The 25,817-nt window shown below is 34.8% G+C and overlaps 1 protein-coding gene and 1 long non-coding RNA gene across 4 annotated transcripts in view; one reads left to right on the top strand and one right to left on the bottom strand.

The window, feature by feature from the left end:
- LOC123702223 (ATP-citrate synthase) overlaps nucleotides 1-25,817 on the bottom strand; it is a 92,017-nt gene that overhangs the window by 58,579 nt on the left and 7,621 nt on the right. For 2 of the 3 annotated variants that reach the window (XM_045649908.1, XM_045649910.1), the window contains exon 1: nucleotides 15,608-15,734. The exons of the other annotated variant lie outside the window; for it this stretch is intronic. The gene's annotated coding sequence lies outside the window, so the exon portion shown is untranslated. Of the gene's footprint in view, nucleotides 1-15,607; nucleotides 15,735-25,817 lie in introns of those variants that run through there. 3 annotated transcript variants of the gene reach the window in all.
- On the top strand, nucleotides 3,194-4,020 carry LOC123702225. The gene is made up of 2 exons (XR_006752839.1): nucleotides 3,194-3,385; nucleotides 3,484-4,020. It is a non-coding gene; the product is annotated as an uncharacterized LOC123702225 (long non-coding RNA).

Raw genomic sequence — 25,817 nt, 5'->3', positions numbered from 1 at the left:
GGAAGGCTATAGCCTATATATCATCACGCTAAGACCAACAGGACCGGACCACAGCTAGTAATTGCCAAGATAAATATTTCTATTTATAAGGTAATTAAAACGTCAGCTAAAATTTGCTTAAATAAGGAAAAAAAATAGGCACATAATATATTCACATACATGAAAAAAAAATCATAATTTTAATCTTATTTAATTTTAAGACTAAAGAGAGATTATAAAAAAATATAAAAAAACCCTCATTAACTAAACAAACATGATTAAAACACGTATGTTTGTTTATGCTAATATATGGAACTATAAGTCCGATTTACGTAAGGTGTATTCGCAAACTTGTTATAGCTAACTTGATATAGCTTAAGATTTCGATCAATTCTACCCCCAAGGGGATAAAATAGGGGATGAAAACATATACCATGAAAACTTATCTTTTCCACGCAAGCGAAACTGCGGTATAATAAAATTTTGCTATAAAATTGTATTTTACATACTTTTCGTGTAAAAACTACATAATAAATAATGACGTTATAAAAATTCTTATCTTCAACAATATTTTCCGTAGTTAAAAACAATTTATATTTAAAACTATGCCGAAAACGATGTTTCGTATATAACGTAAAATTTCATACAGATCTGATCATCCGATTTTGTGTGAAAGAAACAAACACTCATCTATACCTTCTTAAAAATTGCCGCGTTTATAATATTATTCGAATTATTCGAATAATACAATAACTCAACAATCACATTCGCATTAACACCATCTCATTTGGTACACTGAATAAATTGCAAACTCGAAGGATCAATCTCAATAGGCAGTGTAGCAAATGCGTTGTGCTTAATGTCAATTACCGTACAGTGACCTTGGCCAATCGTTGACATGTAAAATAAAATCTTTCTAATATACATATATAAATCTCGTGTCACAATGTTTGTCCTCAATGGAATCCTAAACCACTTAACCGATTATAATAAAATTCGCACACCATGTGCAGTTCGATCCAACTTGAGAGATAGGATAGTTTAAATCTCAAATCGTTTTAGAGAAAGCGGGCGAAGCCGCGGGCGGTAAGCTAGTATATTATAGGCACTTCACTACATAGTTTAGACTTTAGAGCAAAGTCGCTTCCCGCGCGTCTGTATGTAAGATCTTTAAAACTAGACAACAGATTTTGATGTATTTTTTTTGCGACTATAGTTGTATGCCGTGCCACATGCATTTTTTGGACACTTAAAAGAAAAAAATTCATTCGATTTGTAAGTTTAAAAAACTATTCATAAAAGTTTACATATGAATAAAAAAAGATTTTTTTATGTATTACGAAGTAGGTACATATTACTTAAAATCAGAACTTATTTATTACGTGAAAATTACGTAAAAAAATTAACAGCGAATCTTTACGCTTTCTTGTTTCTCTGAACACTCTCCATTATTTTAAATTAATATTTCTGCTTATAAAGAATAATATTAAATAAATATAAATTTGTATTTACAACTGAAAATAATATTAAATAAATAATCGTAACTAATATTATTAATTCGAAAGTAAATATGTCAGTCTGTCTCTTCTTCACGCCTGAACTGAACCGATTTGGTTAAAATTTGGTGCATAGATAGCTTGAGATCTGAGAAATGAAATAAGGTTTTATCTGTGGAAGGTTTTATCCCGGAAAACCCACGGGGACGGGAACTTTGCGAGTTTTTCTTTGACTACCTACACGGGCGAAGCCGCAGGCGGAAACATAGTTATTTATAAGTTAGTACTGTATATTCATGAATTTATATTTAGTCAAGTATATCCTTGTAAGTATGATCGATTCAATTAACAATTAATTCTACGCAAAGTTAAGTCCCATGTCCCCTAGTGGGGCTTACCCCAGGCAGATGCATTATACATCTGTTTCACTGATCGATTTCATTTAGGGACAAGTAGGTGATCAGCCTTCTGTGTCCTGCCAGACCGAGACATTTTTTTCTTCGTCTCCACCGGGAATCGAACCCAGGACCCCTCGGTTCTACGCTTACGCGTCAACCACTGTACCAGGGAGGCGGTCAATTCTACACACGTGACATGTAAAAATTCTTTGAAAAACTATAAATTTTAAAAATAAATTTAATTTTTTTTTATTAAATTCAAGCAGAAAACACAAGAAGCAAAACAAAACCTGATTCTATTGAATTACTACTAGTACCACTACTTATTTAAAAAAAAATATATTGAGTTCAACAAAATTCTTTGATTTTATAATATTAGGGTAAATGCAGCTATTAGGTCCCTGTTTGTTGAATGAAAATTTTTATTACTTAAAATTTAATGTAGAGTAGCTTTCCCGGCAAACGTTGTTCTGCCTTATTCTTATCACTTTGGAATAAGAAAAAAAAACCGGCCAAGTGCGAGTCGGGCTCGCGCACAAAGGGTTCCGTAGCAGCAAATATAATAAACTTATTATGTCAATTTATACACCTGGTGAATGGAGCCTAAACTCTCCCGATATTTTGCCTTGTACTTTTATGTATGAATATTAATATTAATGGCGTATTGCTTGAATAAGCTAATATTTCTCGTAAAAAGTACCTACATTATAAAGATTTTATATCATCGCGGATTTTTAAAGGTGTACAATACTGTAGTATATTTTTTGATCTATCTTATAAGGTTCAGCCATCGTTTTCAGTGTAAGCACAATAACTTAACCAAAATTACAGTTAAATCAACCTATCTCAAAAACTATAAGAGATACTTTGATCAAACCAAAAATCGTTGAAAGAGTTAATTAGCATGCATCACCTCTATTTTTTTTAGAATTTTATACCCCGTAGCACAGACTAATAATAATATACTACGTATACAACAGACGGTTCACTCCATACAAAAAAAGTTGCACTATGAATTTGCGCAATTAAAGCGCCAGTGGGGAAAAAACGTACTACATGTTCGATTATATCTCTTGGTCTTTTGCTTTTAACACACTAGATGGCACGTTAAACACAGATTTGAAGTTCTTTTCCTTCCAGAGCCACTAGATGGCACTAATGTAAATATATGTACACGTACCTTTTATTTTCAAGTCTGTGGCCTCAAGCAGTATATTATTATTAGTCTGTGCCTCAAGTGTCAATCAACATAATAATAAATACCTACTCGGATTTTTAAATAAACAAACTACAAAGTACAAAGTAAACTGACTTATTTAGTCACAGAGTACATTATTATGACTGGTATATAGTTCAGTTTATTTACGAGATTCTGTCAAAACCAAAACGAGAAGCTTTGTTTGTTTTCGTTTTTAATTGTTGACTAATATTTTAAAAATAAGTGCTAAATATGGTTTATGGATGGACTGTGAGGTTATGTAGAATCTACAGGCAGAAAATAAGCTTTATATGGTAAACTGATATTTTCTCAGAACATAAATTTTTACAAACATGATTTTTAATGATTGGTTTATGGATTTGTAACCCAATATAAGATTGTTTTATTACAGACTTATTGCTTACGTTCGCAATAACAAATTTGTTCAAGAGAGGAGAAGAATTAATCCATCCCAAATGTAAATAATAATACGATTCTCCACAAAAACATTGTAGACACAAGAAAGGGATTTCTACATTTGCTACTAAGAAGGATATGGGATCATGAAGGATTTCATCTGTTTTAATACCAGTAAAATGGAATGAGCGCCGTGGCCGTGACTGTGTTTGGTACATAAAGAATGACAAACATTCAACTTGAAATTATGAGTGCATTACGGGCAAGGGCACAATAAGTTGCCCTTTGACTAAGATGTACTTAATTTTAAGGAACACGAAAATGGATGGCTAGAATAGGTATAATCGCATACATAGTATTTATTTCTAGTCTGTTGTATAAATAATCAAAGACTACAAAATATAATGAACTATGTCTTTAATATTAATTCTACAGTTTACAGTGTAGTGTGTAATCTATTGTATGTGTGCGTCTAGAATATATAGTCCTGTTGTTCTACAGTTTAAGCAGTTCAATACAAGCTTACAGTCGAGTCAAGTGTTTCATTAACCACCAACCATTGCATGGCAACCCTGCCAGTTTTGTAAATTGTAGTCTACCTAACCTGACTGTTGGTTTTGATTTGTATCTCACAAAAAATACTATACCAAATTTCAAGAAATAAGAATTAAATATTTGATTAAATTTTACTACTATACAGGAGCTTATACATGAAACATGACCAAAGCAGGGCTTTGGAGAAAGTGTGTTTGGACAAAGACCACAAAACATATGGTGCGGACAACTGCATGAAAAGCATGCAGTAAGAGACATTAAATAAATAAATAAATAAAACACATTTATTGTCAAGATCACAACACGAGATACATTTATAAACAAAGGAAAAACAAAAAGAAATAAAAAGAAAAATAATTAAATAAAAATAATCTTATTCCTAAGAACTGTAATGTGGCAGTGAGTGACCTGATAAATGGAGCCAACTCAGTATATGATGGCAATGTGATTAATACCTTACCACCACTGATTTTCAGTGACCCCAAGTGACTATTGGAGTTTCAGTCTAGAATTGTATATAATGATAATTTAACATGAGTATATTATGTGAAAGATATATTTCTATTAATATGATAGATACTAATAAATAAATACATCAGTTAAAACATGTAATATAGGTAGCTGGTAGATATTATAATATCAGTATGTAATTATGTATATACTTAATGTAAATAAATAAAATGAAATTATGTATATGTTACCGGAAATGTATGAAATCAAGGAATTGTATACAAATCCTAGTGGTTTAAGGACGCTGTCACAAATCTGCGTTACTCAAATTTAGGTATCTAACGTCGCCACGTGGTTCGCGGGAACATCACGCTCACGTAAACATAGCGCATTCCATTTTATAGACCATCTTCATACTTGATATTATTTTTAATTTATTACGAATTTTAAAAATTCATTTTTATACTTTTATTAGTAACTAGGTAGGTACAATTATTGTGATAAGTATGTTAGTAACTAACTTTAAAAAAAGTGTGTGTTTTACAAAACCTCTAGGAATTGTATGCAATATCTAGAAGCTTTTTAAGAAATGTTTAAAATATGTACTTTTTTAAGAATTATCATACATATTATTATGTTACCGGCAATGTATTAAATCCGGCATTGTATACAATTCTTAGAAAATATGTATGTATGTTATATATGTATGTTATTCCGAGTTACGGTCCGAATTAAATAAATTAGATTCTTCACATTACCTAGGAAATCTGAACTTTTCCTAAGGAGCAAACACATATTTTGCAAATGTGGATGGTTTTTGGGGAAGCTATTACCCGAGGTCAAAACTAAAATCCAAGATGGCGCCGACGAAAATTTTACATCTTTTCGTCATGGGTGTCATTTTCATGGTTTTTGGGGAGGCTATTAACCCCTCAGCTGTCGCGGCGCGCCGCCTCAAAAAGGTGCTGTCTGTCGGGCAAATTCGAGCTTTCGGCGCTGATTTGCCGATTTTTTTCGATATTAAAATTTGTGATATAAACTTTAACCTGTGAGACTCTTGTAAATTTTGATGCTAACTAGATAACCAAACTTTATATTAGTTACCTTACTTACTCCCTGGCATGCTTATTTTACTTATTAGAAGCATTTTTACCCACACATTTTGAATAAATGTTACATTGTAAAGAAAAATACTCATAAAAAAATAATATCAAGGTATTTTAGATTTTTATTTTTGTATTTTCATACTAGAATAGACAATCTTTTGAGTGAATATAACAAAAACATAGGTTTATTTAATAAAAATTCGAGAAAGTTGATTATGAATATCATCGTTTACGCATGAGCATAAGCGGGCGCGATCTCCAATCATGTTCATACAAATACAGACTTTACAGGGTGCTCCAAAATGACAACATTTCAAAATTTTTTGCTACTTGTTTTTATTTTTATTTTAATCAAAACTAGATAAAAACTAACAGTAATTTTTACTTTTTGGAAATATTTAGGTTTTTATTAATGTTTAAAAATCGTCTTATTCCTAAATGACGTTATTCTTATAGTGGGCTTTGTTCTAACGTCTGTATGTATAACGTCTCCACATGTCTAATTTATTTTCTCTTAAAATTTGCATTTAAGAAAATATTTCTTGTGGTAACAATAGCATTATGAAGAAATGCTTTTTTTTTCTTTCATGCTCTTAATTATTATCTATACATATAATAAATCTGTAGAAGGGTCAATTCTGTACATTGAAAATATTGAAAATATAAATAGCAGGGGGTGTTACTGGATCGATACCAAGCCCAAATATGTGATTAAAAAAATTACTGTCTGTCTGTCTGTCTGTATGTGAAGGCATCACGTGAAAACTAAGGTTTCGGTTTCGATGAAACTTGGTATAATTATACCTTATTATCCTGGGCGTAAAATAGGATACTTTTTATCCCGGAAAAATACGTAGAAAAAAATCTTAATTTTTTCCGTGCGGACGGAGTCGCGGGCGGAAGCTAGTAATCGTATAATATGAAATGTTGTCCAACTACAAATCGAAAGGCACTGTATCCATTCAGAAAAATATCTAAGCTGTACAAATGTGAAATCTACATTTAATTATACCATAACTTAATTATAAACCGTTACATTTAATTTATAAATCAAAAATTTACGGAAATTTGAGTTTGAAACATTTTTTATAAAATACAGCTTATGTAAAGGATAAAAATCAATAAACTTAAAGATTCAGAATAAATAAACAATTACATATAAATGATATTATACATCTAAATGTTATACTTATCATTCTAAAAATCAACAAATAATAGGAATCAGAAAACATACTAAATGAAAATCATTATATTATGTCCCTAGTTGTATAGAAGAAAGAATCGTATCATATTATTGTTTTATTAAAAAAATGAACGTTATGCCTTAATAAAATTAACGCTCCCAATCCTATTTATGCATATAACTTAGCCACGCGTTTCTCAAATAATTTTGTCCGTGGGCTAAATTAGCTTATGAGTAAATAAATAGTACAGAGATTCTTAAAAAAATATCAATCATCTAACGGATTGAAATAATAGGTAAGTACTTAAATAAATTTTATTTAACTGATAGCACTATAAAAAATTGTTATGAAGCTTTGTGTCTGTACTATTTATATACTCATGTGGTTGTAAATGTGTAATGTTGACGCCAACATTGGCCAATTAATAGGAATATTTGCAACTTAGCACAAATAACGTCGAACAGAACGAACTTCTGTTCATTATTTCTTGTAATATATCGAACACAACGACCGCCTTGAGACGACGATTTATTACCACGAGGTTCCACTTGAATTTGATCAGGAAAGTGATGAAAGCTATCCAATCTAGTTTTTATTTTACTTCAATACATGCAGTATTTCCAAGCATATTGTAATTAAGATATAAACTAATCGGTAAAATTGTATTAAAATCGGTTCAGTAGTTTAGTCCTAACTACTAAGTCCGTAGTACACAAACGGCATGGAACTTAAAAATATTTTGATTGGAATAAAATAAAACGTAATGTGTAGAATTTCATGAAGAATCCTGGTATCAGGAATTAAAAGCTGCAAATTCCCAGACACTGATCGTGTAAGTATTATTATCTGTTTATTTGATAAAGTATACAGAGTTATATTTTCTTGATTTCAAATACTGTTACGTCCTAATGTTAAAGTAAGCCTTGGAGTGTCTTGTCTTCCATTGCCACAAGGATCGTTGTTCCATTTGAATTCTCTTTTATTGATACTCAAATGCTTACGAATCGGAAAAAGGTAATCCTATCAAATAGTTACTTAGATATTTTTATCTTCAAATGAAAATTAAAATATCAAGGTGGAAGTTTATTTAGGGTTACCTAACAAATAAGTAATTATTGATTACCTATGTAGTTTTAGACAGCAATGTGATATCTTCAAATAAAAAAATTGCTTTCTTCTTCTGGGTAATAGAAGCAGTTTTGACACCAAAAATACAATAATTGTTATCGCTAGTCATTTACAAAATGAGAGGATAGATTTATATTTTCAGGCGTACTGCAAATGATGCATTTAATTCGTTTTATTAAATCTGTAATGTTTCAAGGCTATTTAAAGTCATGAATGCAAAAAAATAATCGTCTTCAGACAGCGATCTACATCTATAACGTTCTGCCTACGAATGTACTTCATATAGTACATAAGAATAAAAAACTCGCACACCGAGGGCTCCGAACAAACCAATTTTTTATTAGGTTGTAACTCTAAAATTTTATGATTTTCGAAATTATTCCTTCGAAATTATTTCAAAACTCTACGTACACGGGAAGTACCCTGTAGGTGTCGATTCCCTTGCTAATGTCGAAATTTGTGAAAATTTGCAGCATAAACGGCTGTATCTTTTGATTGCGTTGGTTTATAAGTTTGATTTTTTCGCAGCTTCAATCGACTCAAGTAATCAATATAAATTTCAGTTAAATGTCACATTACGCGCTCCTTATAAAATGGGTCTTGACAGACTGACAGACAGATGGGCAGATGGGATGGACAGACGTAATCTTATTAGGGTTCTGGACCCTTAAAAACCAAACCCTTTGGGATGTAGCCGTTAATACTGCAATTTTTAGCAAATTTTGACATTTGCAAGGCAATCAAAACCGACAGGGTACTTTCCAAGTACATAAAATCTTTAAATTTGGTAAAAAGCAATGTTTTATAAAAACAGATATAAGAATAATTGCAAAGAACATGATTTTTTAATTGCCATTTACAAATAAAAAAAGTACTTAATAATTTCAACTTTCAACTAATATGAACGCCTACGTGTATTAACTTGATATTCACATTTAAAACTCAGATTTACAATTTAAAAGATACCTACAGCATAATAAAAAAAATAAGTTTGTACGAAGCCCTCGGTGCGCGAGTCCGACTCGCACTTGGCCGGCTTTTTATTTTTTCTGAAACTTAAGGTTCCCCAATAAATAATAATATGTTGTATTTGTATGAAGGTAAGAATATGTACAATTAAAGTGTTAAATTTCTTTTTGAGTTTGTCCTACACAAATTACATAGTATCACTTTGTCCTATATATAGGTCATAGTGAAAACCATTGTTCCCTTGTTCATTGTTGTTTGTAGGTTTTTTTACTATTTTTCCAGCATATATACACTTTTAACCATAATATACTAAAACTAAAAGAATTAAGAAAGAAAATGTGTCTCTGGAATTTTTTCGTAAGCAGGTTACGGACTATAATTTTTGTAGTTGATTACGACTATAATTTTTGTAGTTTTTAACCTGAGGACAATTATAAATACCACAAAAACGATACCTTTCAATATAAACAAAACATATTATCATGTACATTTTATTTTGTATGAAAATGAAAAATTTAATTGAAGACGAAATTTAAAAAATAGTGACGTTGAATTTGTGAACATCCTGTATGCGGATTTTACGGGGAAATTATTGTCGGTTTTGATTTGAAAACGAAATATCTCTAAAATGGAACACAGTATCAAATTTTGAATTATATCATTAAAATCTTCATAAAATTTCTCGTAAAATGATGTAAAGAACAAATACAATATGTAAAAAAAAAATATGATTTACCAGGGGTCAAAAACTAAGCAACGTACAGTTAAGTGATAGATACATATTTGAAACCATTATTTAAGGTATAATTGTTGGTAATTTTCATTATTTCGGCACATAAACATTAGGTTATATAGTCAATAATAATAAAAAGACCAATAAATAATTACCGTTTTTCAACTTTCCGCAAAATTTTACATTTTGTAAAACTTTAAAAGTTAAAAGTTACTCGACTAAAGTATGACATAATTACTGTTATATTTCGAATATTTATCGGTCAAATTATTGTTGGATGGACTTTAAATATTCAGTAATTCATAAGCTATCATCTAAATAGTCGTTTATGCAGATTTGAACTATATTTGCGTTACAATGAGCCAATTTCCAACCGGCGGTGATTTGGCACAGATCTGTGCCCCGACAGACTACGGGTACAAAATTTTTGGCACAGATCTGTGTTCCGACAGACGAGGGTTTAATCAATATGAGGTCAAAACTAAAATCCAAGATGGCTCCGACGAAAAATTTGACATTTTTTCGTCATGGGTGTCATTTTCATGGTTTTTGGGGTAGCTATTAACGAATATGAGGTCAAAACTAAAATCCAAGATGGCGCTGATGAAAATTTGACTTGTTTTCGTGATGGGTGTCATTTTCATGGTTTTTGGGGTAGCTATTAACGAATATGAGGTCAAAACTAAAATCCAAGATGGCGCCGACAAAAAATTTACATCTTTTCGTCATGGGTGTCATTTTCATGGTTTTTGGGGTAGCTATTAAACAATATGAGGTCAAAATTAAAATCCAAGATGGCGCCGACGAAAATTTTACATGTTTTCGTCATGGGTGTCTTTTTCAAGGATTTTGGGGTAGCTATTAAACAATATGAGGTCAGAACTAAAATCCAAGATGGCGCCAACGACGATTCCTAAACATTTATTTCAATGCTCTTTAAGATTATTTCTCTCTCTCTCTCTCGTAGTATATAAGAATTCGACTATACAGGGTGTCCCACTATCGGTATACTAAGTGCTAAGGGACTTGTAGTTTTGCATACACTAATCACGTAAAAATACTTAAACAACAAAATTACATCAAAAAAATTTTGCTAAATTTTTCCTGAAAATCCATGTTTTCTTCTCTAACTTCGTGCAGCCGGCATATACCGTTTCGCTAATGTGATTATTTTGTCTATGAAAACATAATTAAACGATAGCTCACGTGCGGGTGGCAAAGTTGGGCGGGTTGCTATTACGGGGTGTACACAAAGAGTTTTATGAATTAATCTAATTGAAAAAAAAGATACACCTGGCATTTTATAAGTATTTTTTACGTACTTAGCGTATGCAAAGCTATAACCTATACACAGTGTGAGTGGGACAGTCTTAAAAATAATTTTAAAGAGATACATCATTTAAAGAGACACACCTAAAACCACAAAAATGACACCCATGACGAAAATATGTCAAATTTTTCGTCGGCGCCATCTTGGATTTTAGTTTTGACCTCATATTGGTTAATAGCTACCCCAAAAACCATGAAAATGACACCCATGACGAAAAGATGTAAAATTTTCGTCGGCGCCATTTTGGATTTCAGTTTTGACCTCATATTCGTTAATAGCTACCCCAAAAACCATGAAAATGACACCCATGACGAAAAGATGTAAAAGTTTCGTCGGCGCCATCTTGGATTATAATGTTGACCTCATATTCGTTAATAGATACCCCAATAACCATGAAAATGACACCCATGACGAAAATATGTAAAATTTTCGTCGGCGCCATCTTGGATTTTAATTTTGACCTCTTAATGTTTAATAGCTACCCCAAAAACCATGAAAATGACACCCATGACGAAAAGATGTAAATTTTTTGTCGGCGCCATCTTGGATTTTAGTTTTGACCTCATATTCGTTAATAGCTACCCCAAAAACCATGAAAATGACACCCATGACGAAAATATGTCAAATTTTTCGTCGGCGCCATCTTGGATTTTAGTTTTGACCTCATATTGGTTAATAGCTACCCCAAAAACCATGAAAATGACACCCATGACGAAAAGATGTAAAATTTTCGTCGGCGCCATTTTGGATTTCAGTTTTGACCTCATATTCGTTAATAGCTACCCCAAAAACCATGAAAATGACACCCATGACGAAAAGATGTAAAAGTTTCGTCGGCGCCATCTTGGATTATAATGTTGACCTCATATTCGTTAATAGCTACCCCAAAAACCATGAAAATGACACCCATGACGAAAAGATGTAAAATTTTCGTCGGCGCCATTTTGGATTTAAGTTTTGTCAAATTGCTTTACCCCACCAATCCGTTCAACAACCCATAAAAAAGGGGATCTCTGTCAACGTAATTTTTAAAACATAATTTTAGATTACAAATACTTTGAATATGAAACTTATACAGTTTACTTAATAAGTATCAAATATTTCAAATCACGAAAACGACAGTGCACGCACAATACTACCCGGTTACATTATCTCTGGACCTCGCTGGAATGTGAAGCCCCTCCCCGTTCCCCTTTCACCACCTCGCGCTCGCCCCGGCGCGTCCTGGTACGGTTAGCAATTTCGTTGCCGTTGCAACGTGACGTCATCGACGCCAGGTCCAGAGATAATGTAACCGAGTAGTAGGTAATCTTTTTCTTATTCGTTTTTATTTTTGGGACGAGGAGCGATACACCCGTCCTTCCAAGAGCGCTTCTGAGCGTTAAAATGGTACCGAAAAACAGCGTGTTTTTGTAAAAATCCGTAATAGCACCCTTAAGATCCGAATATAAGTCGAAATGCAACGGCGTGATAATAGAATGAGACCAATTTTATAATAAACTAGCAGTCCGCCCCGGCTAATAACAATATGTTCATATTATCAATTATAACAAACAATAAATTAATCTTATAAATTACCAACTTTCATTCTGCGGCTTCAACCGTGTGCCTTATTCAATCCCTGTTCCTACCCCTTGAATCCTATTTATGCAACAAAATTGAGATGTCCTTTTTCAACGTAGGTATGTACATATTATATCGAAATTTCCGTCAGATTTTCCGGTTCAGACGCGTGCGGGAATACCTATTTTCTCGTGGTCCCACTATTTTGTCCTACTATGACGGAGTAACTTTCGTATTTATCTACAAAACAGAAATGATTTGATTGTTTGTTTGTTTGTATTGGATAGGATCCGAAACTACTGGACTGATTTGAAAAATTCTTTCATCATTCGAAGCAAAAATTATACCTACCTGATGAACAAAGGCTACTTTTTATAACGGGACAAGTGATAACTGCGTTAAAAACAACCGACTTCAAACTTGCACTTGCAAAATTTACAAATATGTACCTACAGACAAAAATGCTCATAAAATAAAAACTACTGGGCCTATCCGAATAAAATTTTTATGGGACCAATTCGACACCATCCCGCATCGAACAAAAAAAGAATCACGTAAATCGGTTCAGAAACCTCGGAGTAATCGGTGTACATACATAAAAAAAAAAAAAATATATACCGGCCGAATTGATAACCTCCTCCTTTTTTTTGAAGTCGGTTAAAAATACTTCATTCTTATGGGAATCGATGTCGAAATATTTAATTTTAGGCGCATAAAGAAAAAAAACGCAAAGGATCATTCAAAACCTTTTCTACGGTTTAAATCTCAAAACTTTTTGGTTCATACTTCATATAAAGGTAATCTGATAGGATTATTTAGAAAATAAAACAAGATGACGTAGGTAGGTATTTAACTTTAGTTTCGATTTATTATCATTAATGATGATTTCTTGATATTCTTAACGACGCGGTTGGCGCAGTTGTAAAGTAACTGCCTACTGAGCCGACGGTCCCGGGTTCGATCCCCGGTCAGGGCAAATATTTGTGTGATGTACTTGATTATTTGTTTTTGGGTCTGGGTGTTATCTATATATATGTATTTATAAAATATTATATTATTTGTATACGTAGTATATTATTATTAGTCTGTGATATTATATTTATCGTCGTCTAATACCCACAACATAAGCCTTACTGTGGGACTAGGTCGATTTGTGTAATATTGTCCTTTAATATTTATTTATAATTTATATATAATTAAATGTGACTAGAAATAATATACTTACTACGGTTTAAGTATAGGTTGTATCGTAGTATATTATTATTAGTCTGTGGTTGTATATTATTTTGTAATGAGATCTTGCAATCAAATATTCACACAATCTCGCAAGTTTTCCGACAATTCATTTTTCGTATGAAAATTATCAATACACTAGGTACCTACCTAATATAGGCCGCTACAGGAACGCAGTTTGTAATAATTAATAACGGCTTTAACCCATTTACAATATTTTTATAGGTGGCAAAGGCAATGAGACTATGACGTATTAAAAACGTAGTTTAGTATTATTAGTCTGTGGTCTGTGATATTATTATTAGTCTGTGTTAAAAACGTGAAAAGTAACGTAAAAAGTCTGTAGTGCCATCTATTATTCGTTTAGCATCGCCAAATCGGAGGAGATGGCGTTGTTTTGAATATAAACTTTTCTGTAAAATTAGTTAAAATCGAGCGAAAATGAAATTAAATAGGTAGGTTCCATTTACAAAAGTATGTAAAAAATTATAAAAAGCAATGAAATTGCAATTAAATCTAATTTTATTTTTTGCTGGTTAAAATGATACACTTAGCGGCATCTATTGGTAGTCGGATGGCATTAATCCTGTTTTGTATGTAATGAACCAGACATGCCCGTAGTTATAAAAATAGAGGGGGGGGGACATACTTTTTACGACTTTGAGAGCTGATATCTCAAAAACCGTTCACTTTAAGAAAAATGTTTTTTAGAAAACTTTATATCATTTTAAAAGACCTTTCCATTGATACCCCACACGGGTATGTACATCGAAAAAAAAAATTTCATCCCTCAGTTACATGTATGGGGGGCCCCACCCCCAATTCTTTTTTTTACTATTTAGTGTCATATTTTTGTAGCGGTTCATACAACACATATTCCCATCAAATTTCATCACTGTAGTACTTATAGTTTCCGAGTAAATCGGCTGTGACAGACGGACAGACGGACAGACGGACAGACGGACATGACGAAACTATAAGGGTTCCGTTTTTGCCATTTTGGCTACGGAACCCTAAAAAGATCTCGTCCTATTCTCAGATTCGATATACATACAAAATTTCATGACAATCGGTAAAGCCGTTTCGGATGAGTTAAACTTCAAACAACGCTACACGAGAATTCTATATAGGTATTATAATCCTATCCTATCCTACTAATCCTACTAATATTATAAATGAAAAAGTTTGTGAGGATGTGTGTGTGTTTGTTACTATTTCACGCAAATACTACTGAACCGATTACAATATAATTCAGCACACATATAGAGGGTAACTTGGATTAACACATAGGAAAGGATTTATCCTGAAAATCCCACGGGAACGGGAACTATTCGGAGTTTTCTTTGAAAACGCGGGCGAAGCTGCGGGCGAAAATCTAGTATGAAATAATTTGTTCGCACTTAATGTACTAACACCTCTATGTACGTAAATCACGCTTTAACCCACAAAATCTAAAACACAACGAATACATGAATATAATTAATTGAACAACGTCATATGTAACTTCCTTCAAGTTACCAACTCACGTAAATTGTGTAAAAATTGTATCGAAATCAGGTAACGGGCAAAACGGGTTCCGACAATAACATACATAGTTGAACTTTAGTATTGATTTAGCAACCGCTCTTTATATGTTTGCAATATAACACACTACCTACAAATATACCACCACATCATATCCGTACAGAATAATTCGATTTCAAAAATATTGAACACTTAATACGCTTCAAAAAACCCGTATAAAAATACATAACATTATAATCAACGCTAAAATATTTGCATAAATTATGAACATAGTAACGTTATCGTGAATACATATTACATATAGTACACAGCGTAATCATATGTAAAATTCAATCGAAACTCACACCAAGTAAAGCGCTGTACGCTATCTCAATCCCAATTTGTAAAAAAATCACGTTTCACACGCGAGCGAGAAAACTAACACGACCGCTCTCTGCGGCTGCGGGCGGGCAACTGACTCGATCGGCGGTATGACACGCAAAACTGCGCAAGCGCATGAATTTTGTAAATGGTCGTTCGATTCAACCAGTAACCACGCTTCCCCCTGCCACTCGACAGGTGGACGTTGATGTCAACGCACGCGGCGCGCTTATCTCCACCCGAATATGACCTATCAGCCGACAGGTTATTGTTAAATCATATCCAGCCCAGCCGGCCGTCACTTGGCGGATCGGCCGCTGATAAACGGTTTAAAGATCGAAAAAATATTTGCGCCATTATATAATTTACTGGATTGAGTATTTCAAAGTCAAATATTATTCATACGGGATACGATAATATGAACTCTCTGACCGAGTTATTCTTGTGTGTACCGTTGCTTTTATGAGATTATGAGTAAGCTTGATTTCCACACGCGGTTTCGGCCCCTTAATAGAAAATTTAACAAATTATATCCTCAAATCATCGAAATCCATTGAGTAGTTTGAAAGATCTACCTCTAAGCATACAGACAGGCATGGGAAGCAACTTTGCTATACTATGAAGAGACTAGCGCTGGACAGCGGCTTTGCTCGCTCTCATATCCGGGTATAAAGTAAAATCAAGCCTCGTGGCATTGCCAATAATCTCAATGATAAATCGCATCCAGATATCTTTAGCAGATCCTTATCCAGATATCTGGCCTGACCATCTAACAACTTGTACGTTCTAATGATAAAAGTAGTACAGCATCAAATGATAATGTCAATTGATATTTCAATAAGAAGCTATTAGATTTTTTCGAAAACATCGCGACCTTCAACTTGGTTAGCGATACGACGACAAATTTAAACTTGAAGAAGGCCCCTTATACACCAAGGTCAAGGAAAGTAGCTATGTGAATAAAAATATAGATAACGTGTTAATGGAAGTTTCGGTTAATATCCTACATTAGTAACAAGATATACTTTGGAATTTTGCAAATAAGGTTTTCATTCAATACAACTTTACCGATCAGGAAAACTCTTTTACCAAAAGAAAGCTACCTGACCTACATAGCCAACCATAACTACATATTCCAATTTATTTTCAAAACTAGTCCTTACCACGACAAGTCGGAGCGGAGTATTGTCAGGACGGACGTACACAAAATTAAAGAGGATATTATTTATTAAAATGTGGGAGACAACTACTGAAGAGGTTACCTGCATTTAGCAAAATCTATACTTAATATTGTTAAGCTGAAGATGTTGTATGTTTGTTTGAACGCGCTAATCTCACGAACTTCAGGTTCGGTTTGAAAAATTCTCTCAGTATTAGATATACTATTTATTGAGGAAGGCTATATGCTATATATCATCTCGCTAAGACCAACAGGAGCGGAGCACTTCGGGTAAAATCGCGAATCACAGCAAATTATAAATAAAAATGCAGGGTATTTAACTAACCTACACTCTTCAATGGTCCAAGTTCGACATGACTCTAAAGGCTCTTTTAGCTTCCTATTACAAGACGTGTCGCAATATTAATCCTAATACATCGAGATTAACGCAAACAAACTCACAGTAAAAAATAGATACGTTATCATAGTTTTGTTTACTATGATAATATAGGCATGTAATAATAATTGCTCTTCTACCTTCCATGACAACAGATTTTTTATGTACATATTATGTACATTAAATTCCGAAGTCACCGATTTCACAACATTTTTTAGTTATTACCAAACTCCTCTAAAAGGGTTTGACACATTACGAAATTATGGTTTATAGTCTAGAACCACCCTCTCTTTTAAAAAAATCTGTTACGTACTTCACATATAAGCTTACATAGGGACGGATAGACAGCGACTTTGTTTTATTCTATGTAGTTAACCCCTTAGTGATTAAAGTATCCTGGTAGAACAACATTTACCCGGTCATCTAGTTACAGATACATAGTTAACCCCTTAGTGATTAAAGTATCCTGGTAGAACAACATTTACCCGGTCATCTAGTTATAGATACACTAGCCGTGCCACGCGGTTTTACCCACATTGCTCCGCTCCTGTTAGTCTTAGCGTAATGATATACAGCCTTCCTCAATAAATGAGCTATCTAACACCCAAAGAATTGTTCAAATCGGAGCAGTGGTTCCTGAGATTACTGCGTTCAAACAAACAAACTTTTCAGCTTTATAATATTAAGTAAAGATGTAGTGATACCCCTAAGACTTCTTACAGACGAACAGCAAGTTGTGAATGGCAGAGGCTAGAGTGCTGCCGCTGACACTTCGACGACTGCCGTCAACATGTGGCGACGGCTGAAGTAGCCTATGCCGTTCACAACTTGCCGTTCGTCTGTTAGTTATCCTTGTAGAACATTTGCCCGGTCATCTAGGTATAGATAAATTTTCCTCATGTTATTTACCTTTTATTGTTGTTCTAGTAAATCGTCGTATCTAAATATTAATTGAAAATCAGCAATCTCTTGTTTGTTTCGCAGTTGACAATTTTTATCTTTCTGATTCACAAACGATAGACGATTCATTAATTAAATTTAAGTATAATTTTATTATTATAAATGGATGATCGAAAGATAAGCCAGTAAGGAAATTTATTATTAAACTAGCTTCCGCCCGCGACTCCGTCCGCGCGGATATCGGTCTTCGCGTGGATGGTTTATTTCTCCATTTTGAGTACATAACTCTGACAATGACATCTTATAAAAAAAAAGTAATCACATATTTGGGTTTGGTATCGATCCAGTAGCACCCCCTGCTATTTATTTTTTCAATATTTTCAATGTATAGAATTGACCCTTCTACAGATTTATTATATGTATAGAAAATAACAAAAATACCTCTATCTACGAATCAAGTAGGCAAGCAAGTGTCACAAAATGTGACATTTCTGACAAGATGTTATGTTAAGATATAGCGATTTACCCAAACACGTACAATTTTGTTTTCTTTCAATTTTGTCACTTTTTAACACTATCAGGTCGCGATCTATTTCTCAAAAATCTTATTTTATTTAAAACTTTCTCGAAGGTCCCGTTAAGGAGCCTTAGTAGGTGAACACGGCAAAATGAACTGTTTTCTATGAGCTATAATTGAAAACATTGAAGTTTTTTCGCACTGGAATTTCTAATATGTATTACAGAAGACAGAACGTATGTGTGATGGGATGACTGTTTCCAAAACACGATTGGAAAAATTTTGCTCGATAAAAAAAGTCCTGAAGTTACCTCTAAAATATCATATAAATGCTCATTACAACCGTTTTTTACGATAATAATTCGTATAAAATCACAAATACATAATTATTTACCTTGTCGATTTCGTGACTGTTTTAGATTTAGAAAATACTAAATATTTTCATTCACTTTTTGATAAAAATGTGAATGGCGCTTACGATTTTTAGTTTCGAGCACGTTGATTCCATACTAAACGCGGACCCCCTCACCGCTTACCTCAGGCCCGAATAGCAAAATTTTCGCTGACCGCCTAACCCCCCTTTAGTCTCGGTGCCTATACAAACATTTAATATATATAATGTGATATGCATCCATATATTATGATGAAATAGCTGTGCCCCGCGGTTTTAGCCGCATTGCTCCGCTCCTGTTGGTCTTAGCGTGATGATATATAGTCTATCGATAAATAGGCTATCTAACACCGAAAGAATTTTTAAATGGGACCAGTAGCTCCTGAGATTAGTGCGTTGAAACAAACACTCTTCAGATTCAATTCAGAAAGTTAATCAAGCCAGTGCCCTACAGTAATCAATATGGTCTGATGGTAGATATAAATAGCTTTTGTTTGCATATCTATCGGTATCTCAATAACAAATAATCTGAGTAATTAGTCATTAATTAACATTCCGTTATCATTGATATGATTTCATTAATATTTTCACCTTATCTCTAAGATTCACAACACAATAAATGCCATAGCGATATGGCTTAATCATGTTTAATACCCAATCCTTCCGCTGTATTGATCAATTCTGAGTATTCTAAATTAAATTCTAGTAGGCTTTCCTTACGGGGTCGCGGAAGAATTCTAACCAATACCCGCGGCCCCATCATTAAAGCGGCTCGACGGAACACAGTGGGGTTTTAGTCGGTATGAATCCGACATAACCCACGGCTCCTTCCCCGGGGACCGTGGGTATCTTTGGAAGATTTCCCCACTATAAAAAAAAGGCTTTCCTTACGGGGTGTTAGGCGGTCAGCGAAAATTGAGCTATTCGGGCCTGAGGGTGAGGGGGTCCGCGTTTATAATGGAATCAACGTGCTCGAAACTAAAAATCGTAATCGCTATTCACATTTTTATCAAAAAGTGAATGAAAATATTTAGTACTAGCGGTCCGCCCCGGCTTCGCCCGTGGTACATATTAACGTTTTCTCTACATAAGAACCATCCTCGTACTTCAAGGAATATAATAAAAAAATAATTATCGAAATCGGTTCAGCCGTTCTCGAGTTATGGAATTACAACGAAAAGTGGCATTGATTTTTATATATTAGATTTTCTAAATCTAAAACAGTCACGAAATCGGTAAGGTAAATACCTATGTATTTACCATCACATCACACATACGTTCTGTAATACATATTAGAAATTTCAGTGCGAAAAAACTTCAATATTTTTTTTTTAATTATAGCTCATAGAAAACAGTCCATTTTGCCGTTTTCACCTACTAAGGGCCCTTATTTTCCTATCGTTATTTTCAATCAAATTTAAAAAAAAAGTTGGTTATTTTGGTTAATGAAATAACTAGTTTTCATTAAAATTATATATTGCTATTACTAGTTGGTAGTTTAAGTGTGGGTGTATGTGTGTTTGCTCATGTCTTAACATCTGTATATCGTAACATGGTTACTGAAATATACGATTTGTCTCGAATTTGAAAGAATTTAGCGCTAAAAATATTATAAGGCTGATGAGATTAAGAACACGCAGCACATCTAGTTTAAATGAAACTAGCCGATCCTCGCGATTTTACCCGAACTGCTCCACTCCTATTGGTATTAACGCGATGATTTATAGCCTACTAGCTTTCCACTCGCAAGCTTCGCCCGCGCAGTCAAAGATCCTCTTTCCCGGGGTTAAAAGTAGCCTATGTCATTTCTCAGGTATCAAAATATCTCTATACCAAATTCCATGCAAATTGGTTCAGTAGTTAAGGCGTGATTGAGTAACAGACAGACAGAGTTACTTTCGCATTTATAATATTAGTATGGATAGCCTTCCTCGATAAATGGACTATCTAACAGTGAAACAATTTTTCAAATCGGTCTCGTCGATCCGATCGTTGAGCAAACTCTTCGCTTTACAATAGTATAGATACGTCTTCTACGTCCGCAGAAACGTATTAAAAAAAATCAGCATTCATTAATAGAATTGGTAAGAAGTTAACACATTACCCTTCGGGCACACGCGCATTCTGGTCTCTTGCCAAAGCTATCCAAGGGAATTTCTGTCGATCGTCGTTTCCACCACTGCGCAGGTCTGATGATTCCTTAGCCCATACTGCTAAAGAAAAAGCCGATGCTCTGGCCACTCTTTTTGCATCGAACTCGACGTTAGATGACGAGGGGAAAGTACCACCAACCATATTACACTGCAATAGTACGATGCATGAAGTCAAATTCACGCAATCGGCAGTACGTAAAGTCCTCTTCTCTCTCGACACTCACAAGTCAAATGGGCCAGACGGCATTCCTGCGATCGTACTTAAGACCTGTGCTCCAGAGTTGGCTCCGGTATTGACGCGCCTGTTTCGATATTCATACGCCACCGGTATAGTCCCTAGCTCCTGGAAGATCTCCTTAGTACATCCGATCCCTAAAAAAGGCTCACGCTCCGACCCATCCAACTACAGGCCAATCGCAGTCACCTCCTTATTCTCCAAAGTGATGGAGTCCATCATCAACAGTCAGCTCTTACGTTATCTAGAGGATCACCAGCTGTTAAACGACCAACAATACGGCTTCCGTCATCGTCGCTCGGCTGGTGATCTTCTTGCATATCTGACTCACCGATGGGCTAAAGCAGTTGAGAATAAGGGGGAAGCGCTAGCTGTAAGCTTGGATGTAGCGAAAGCCTTCGATCGGGTGTGGCACAAGGGGCTTCTTTCCAAACTCCCGTCATATGGGCTACCGCAGAGGTTTTGCAATTGGGCAGCTAGTTTTCTTAAGGCACGTAGCATCAAAGTCGTTGTCGATGGATATTGCTCCAAACCCATGCCTATTAATGCTGGTGTCCCGCAAGGTAGTGTAATATCGCCTACGTTGTTTCTTCTGCATTTCAATGATATGTTGCAAATACGCAGCGTTCATTGTTATGCGGATGACAGCACTGTTGATGCCTATTACACTGGCCAAGCAAAAACCTCCCAGGAACAAACTAACCTGTATCGAAACAACCTTGTGTCTAATATTGAGAACACCCTCGAGAAAATCTCGACATGGGGCCAATCAAACTTAGTTGTTTTCAATCCGACCAAGACACAGGTATGCGCGTTTACCGCCAAGAAAAGTCCGTTTGCCGTTTCCATTCGGTTTCAGAACACTCCCCTAACTGTCAAACCTAGCGTCGGAATTCTTGGGGTCGAAATTACGTCCGATGTCCAGTTTCGCGGTTTCTTGGAGGACAAAGCTAAAGTAGCTTCGAAAAAACTCGGGGTGCTCGCCAGGGCGAGACGGTATTTCACGCCTGCTCATCGTCTACAGCTATATAAGGCACAAGTCAGGCCCCATATGGAATACTGCTCTCACCTCTGGGCCGGAGCGCCCCAATACCAGCTCCTACCATTAGACCGCGTTCAGCGACGAGCCGTCCGAATCATTGACGATCCTGTGCTTACCGATTCGCTAGATCCACTCTCACTACGGAGAGACGTTGCGTCACTTTGCGTGTTCTACCGGATCTATAACGGGGTTTGTTCTGAGGAACTTTTTGATCTTATTCCGGCTGCCGAGTTCCACAACCGTACTTCTCGCCACAAATTAAAATTCCACCCTCACCACCTAGATGCATGGCGGTCCACCACAGTGCGCTTTTCTCGGCATTTTTTACCGAGAACAACGACCTTATGGAACGACTTACCTTCTTCTGTGTTCCCAAACGGATTTGACGGGGAAACCTTTAAGAAAAGGGCATATTCATATCTCAAAGGCCGGCAACACATTCGCGGTGACCCTAACATCGCGAATGCTTATGGGCGGCGGGCATCACTTTCCATCAGGTGACCCGCCTGCTCGTTTGCCCGCTTTAACGATAAAAAAAAAAAAAAAAAAAAAAAAATCACTAGTACACTCGCCAAGCGATCCCGTTGCCCTCTCTGACCTACTATTGAATACTAATGCATCCACGCGATTTCGTACAAAACAAAATCCTTGAGTGACGTAGCGTATCGAGTATCGACGTATATTCTAATTTGTATCGATTTCTGTTCCTTATACTTTGACAATTATAGATATTTTTTCAAGTGAAACTTCTTTAGGCGCGTCGAGAGTCAAACTTCAAGGCCACGTCATGGCAATACCGTCACGTCATGGAGTAAGGCGACGATTTTCGTATCTTTGAATCATGCCAAAGAAGTATCACTTCTGACACGTGTGCTCGGCACACACGCTCCTTTTTTAATTTTTGGATTCAGGAACTGAACGTTTACAACTTTTTATTTTTTAACACGCTTATATTAGCTACACCTATATAATTTATATGTAACCGACTCCTATAGGCTCGAATTTTGTGCACTTATCCAGTATCGGTAATCGGTGACAATACAATAATTTTATGAGTTTGTTCTTTTTTCTCTTTTTTTCAACTATATTAATTACTAGTGGTCCGCCCCGGCTTCGCCCGTGGTACATATTTCGCAATAAAAGGTAGCCTATGTCCTTTCTCGGGTATCAAAATATCTCCATACCAAATTTCATGCAAATTGGTTCAGTAGTTTAGGCGTGATTGAGTAACAGACAGACAGACAGAGTTACTTTCGCATCTATAATATTAGTATGGATTTATACTGAAAAATGTAGGCCACAGGCTTCATATTAATTTAATTTATTTTTAGTAGGGAATCCGGATGATTCCCAACGAAGTCGGGGCGAGCGGTCAATAGATGATAAGTGATAACCCTTCAAGACTTTTACGTATAATTTCTAACCCGGTCAACATAAGAGGTATCGAGTGACCCTTGACGTCATTGTATATCTTCTATCTTAATATATACATAAATCTCGTATCACAATGTTTGTTAACCGACTTCAAAAAAAAGGAGGAGGTTATCAATTCGGCCGGTATATTTTTTTTTTTTTTTTTATGTATGTACACCGATTACTCCGAGGTTTCTGAACCGATTTACGTGATTCTTTTTTTGTTCGATGCAGGATGGTGTCGAATTGGTCCCATAAAAATTTTATTCGGCTAGGCCCAGTAGTTTTTATTTTATGAGCATTTTTGTCTGTACTCGATGACTTAATTGGAATGTAGCAAGTAACTTTGATTCACTTCCCGGTAACCGATTGAGCTGAAATTTTGTATAAGTGTGTAAATTGGATAGCGATGAAACATTATCATGACATAGAGCTGATTTGATGATGGAATCGGAAGGTGGCCATAGGAACTCAGTAATATATTGACTCAACTTTATCGAGTTTGGGCTCGTTTGATTTGTGTTGAAAATTACACTAAAAAGTATTAAATAAAATTAACTGCGTTAAAAACAACCGACTTCAAAAACGGAAAAGTAAAAAATAAAAAAGATTTGATATTATTAATTACTACATATTTTCCGTTTTTGAAGTCGGTTGTTTTTAATCCTCAATGGACTCCTAAACCACTTAACCGATTATAATAAAATTCGCACACCATGTGCAGTTCGATCCAACTCGAGAGATAGGATAGTTTAAATCTCAAATCGTTTTAGAGAAAGCGGGCGAAGCCGCGGGCGGTAAGCTAGTCTTCTATAATATAAAAATGAATAATCTAAAAAGCAAAATGTGTTGGTAAGCGCATAACTCGAGAACAACTGAACCGATTTCGTTAATTCTTTTTTTATTACATTTCTTGAAGTACGAGGATGGTTCTTATGGAGAGAAAACGTAAAAATGTACCACGGGCGAAAACGGGGCGGACCGCTAGTAGTATTATAAATTGGTGACTAGAAAAGCAATACATCTATATAATACTAGCTGTGCTCCGCGGTTTTACCCGCAGTGCTCCGCTCCTATTGGTCTTAGCGTGATGATATATAGCCTACAGCCATCCTCGATAAATGGGCTATCAAATAGGAATTTTTCAAATAGGACCTGTGATTAGCACGTTCAAACAAACTCTTCAGCTTTATAATATTAGTAGTGTTTGCAAGTTATAACCTAGGTTGGCTAACTGCTTGCTGAACGGCTTCTAATTTTTTTTATACAAATTCGGAAGTAGTTTTCACCTATTTTTATGTAAGCCTGCGTTTTCAAAGAAAAACCCGCATAGTTCCCGTTCCCGTGGGTTTTCCCTCTATATATTGTGTGCTAAATTTCATTGTAATCGGTTCTGTAGTTTTTGCGTGAAAGAGTAACAAACACACACATCCTCACAAACTTTCGCATTTATAATGTAAGCTATTTTTACAGCCCTAAGTGAAAAGTAAGTCCTTACAAAACATTTGGTCAAAACTGTAAGTCGTACACTTGCAATATTAAAGAATTTGATGAAATATATATTGAACTTAAATTTCAAAGTTGCTCAGAATGACCTTTGATGTAACGTGAATACAAATTCACGACGTACTGCATTCATCTTTTTTCATTGTAGGAGGTTTCTTCGAAATTCCATCTCGATATATTCTTGATATTATATGATTAAAAATATTGTTTGTTTTTTATATTTATCTACTCCTCTTATATTATTAACGTAGTTATTGAAGTGAAACTTCTTTACCGGGTTGGAAAAAAATTTAGTGTAAACATTTTTTCGTTACGCGTGACTTTTTTCCGTTACGCGCCATCTTTTTCTCATCCCTACCACGCGTGATTCGACGTATTTCTGTAAAGTTGCATATAGTAAATTATTTTTTGAAAAATAAGGTCATAAAGAAGTTTCACTTCTTACGTGTGTACACTAGTACACGCACACATTTTTTTTTTT

The sequence above is a fragment of the Colias croceus genome, chromosome 23 (assembly GCF_905220415.1).
Source record: "Colias croceus chromosome 23, ilColCroc2.1".
In the NCBI taxonomy this organism is placed as follows: domain Eukaryota; kingdom Metazoa; phylum Arthropoda; class Insecta; order Lepidoptera; family Pieridae; genus Colias; species Colias croceus.
This window is presented reverse-complemented; position numbering and strand designations above follow the sequence as displayed.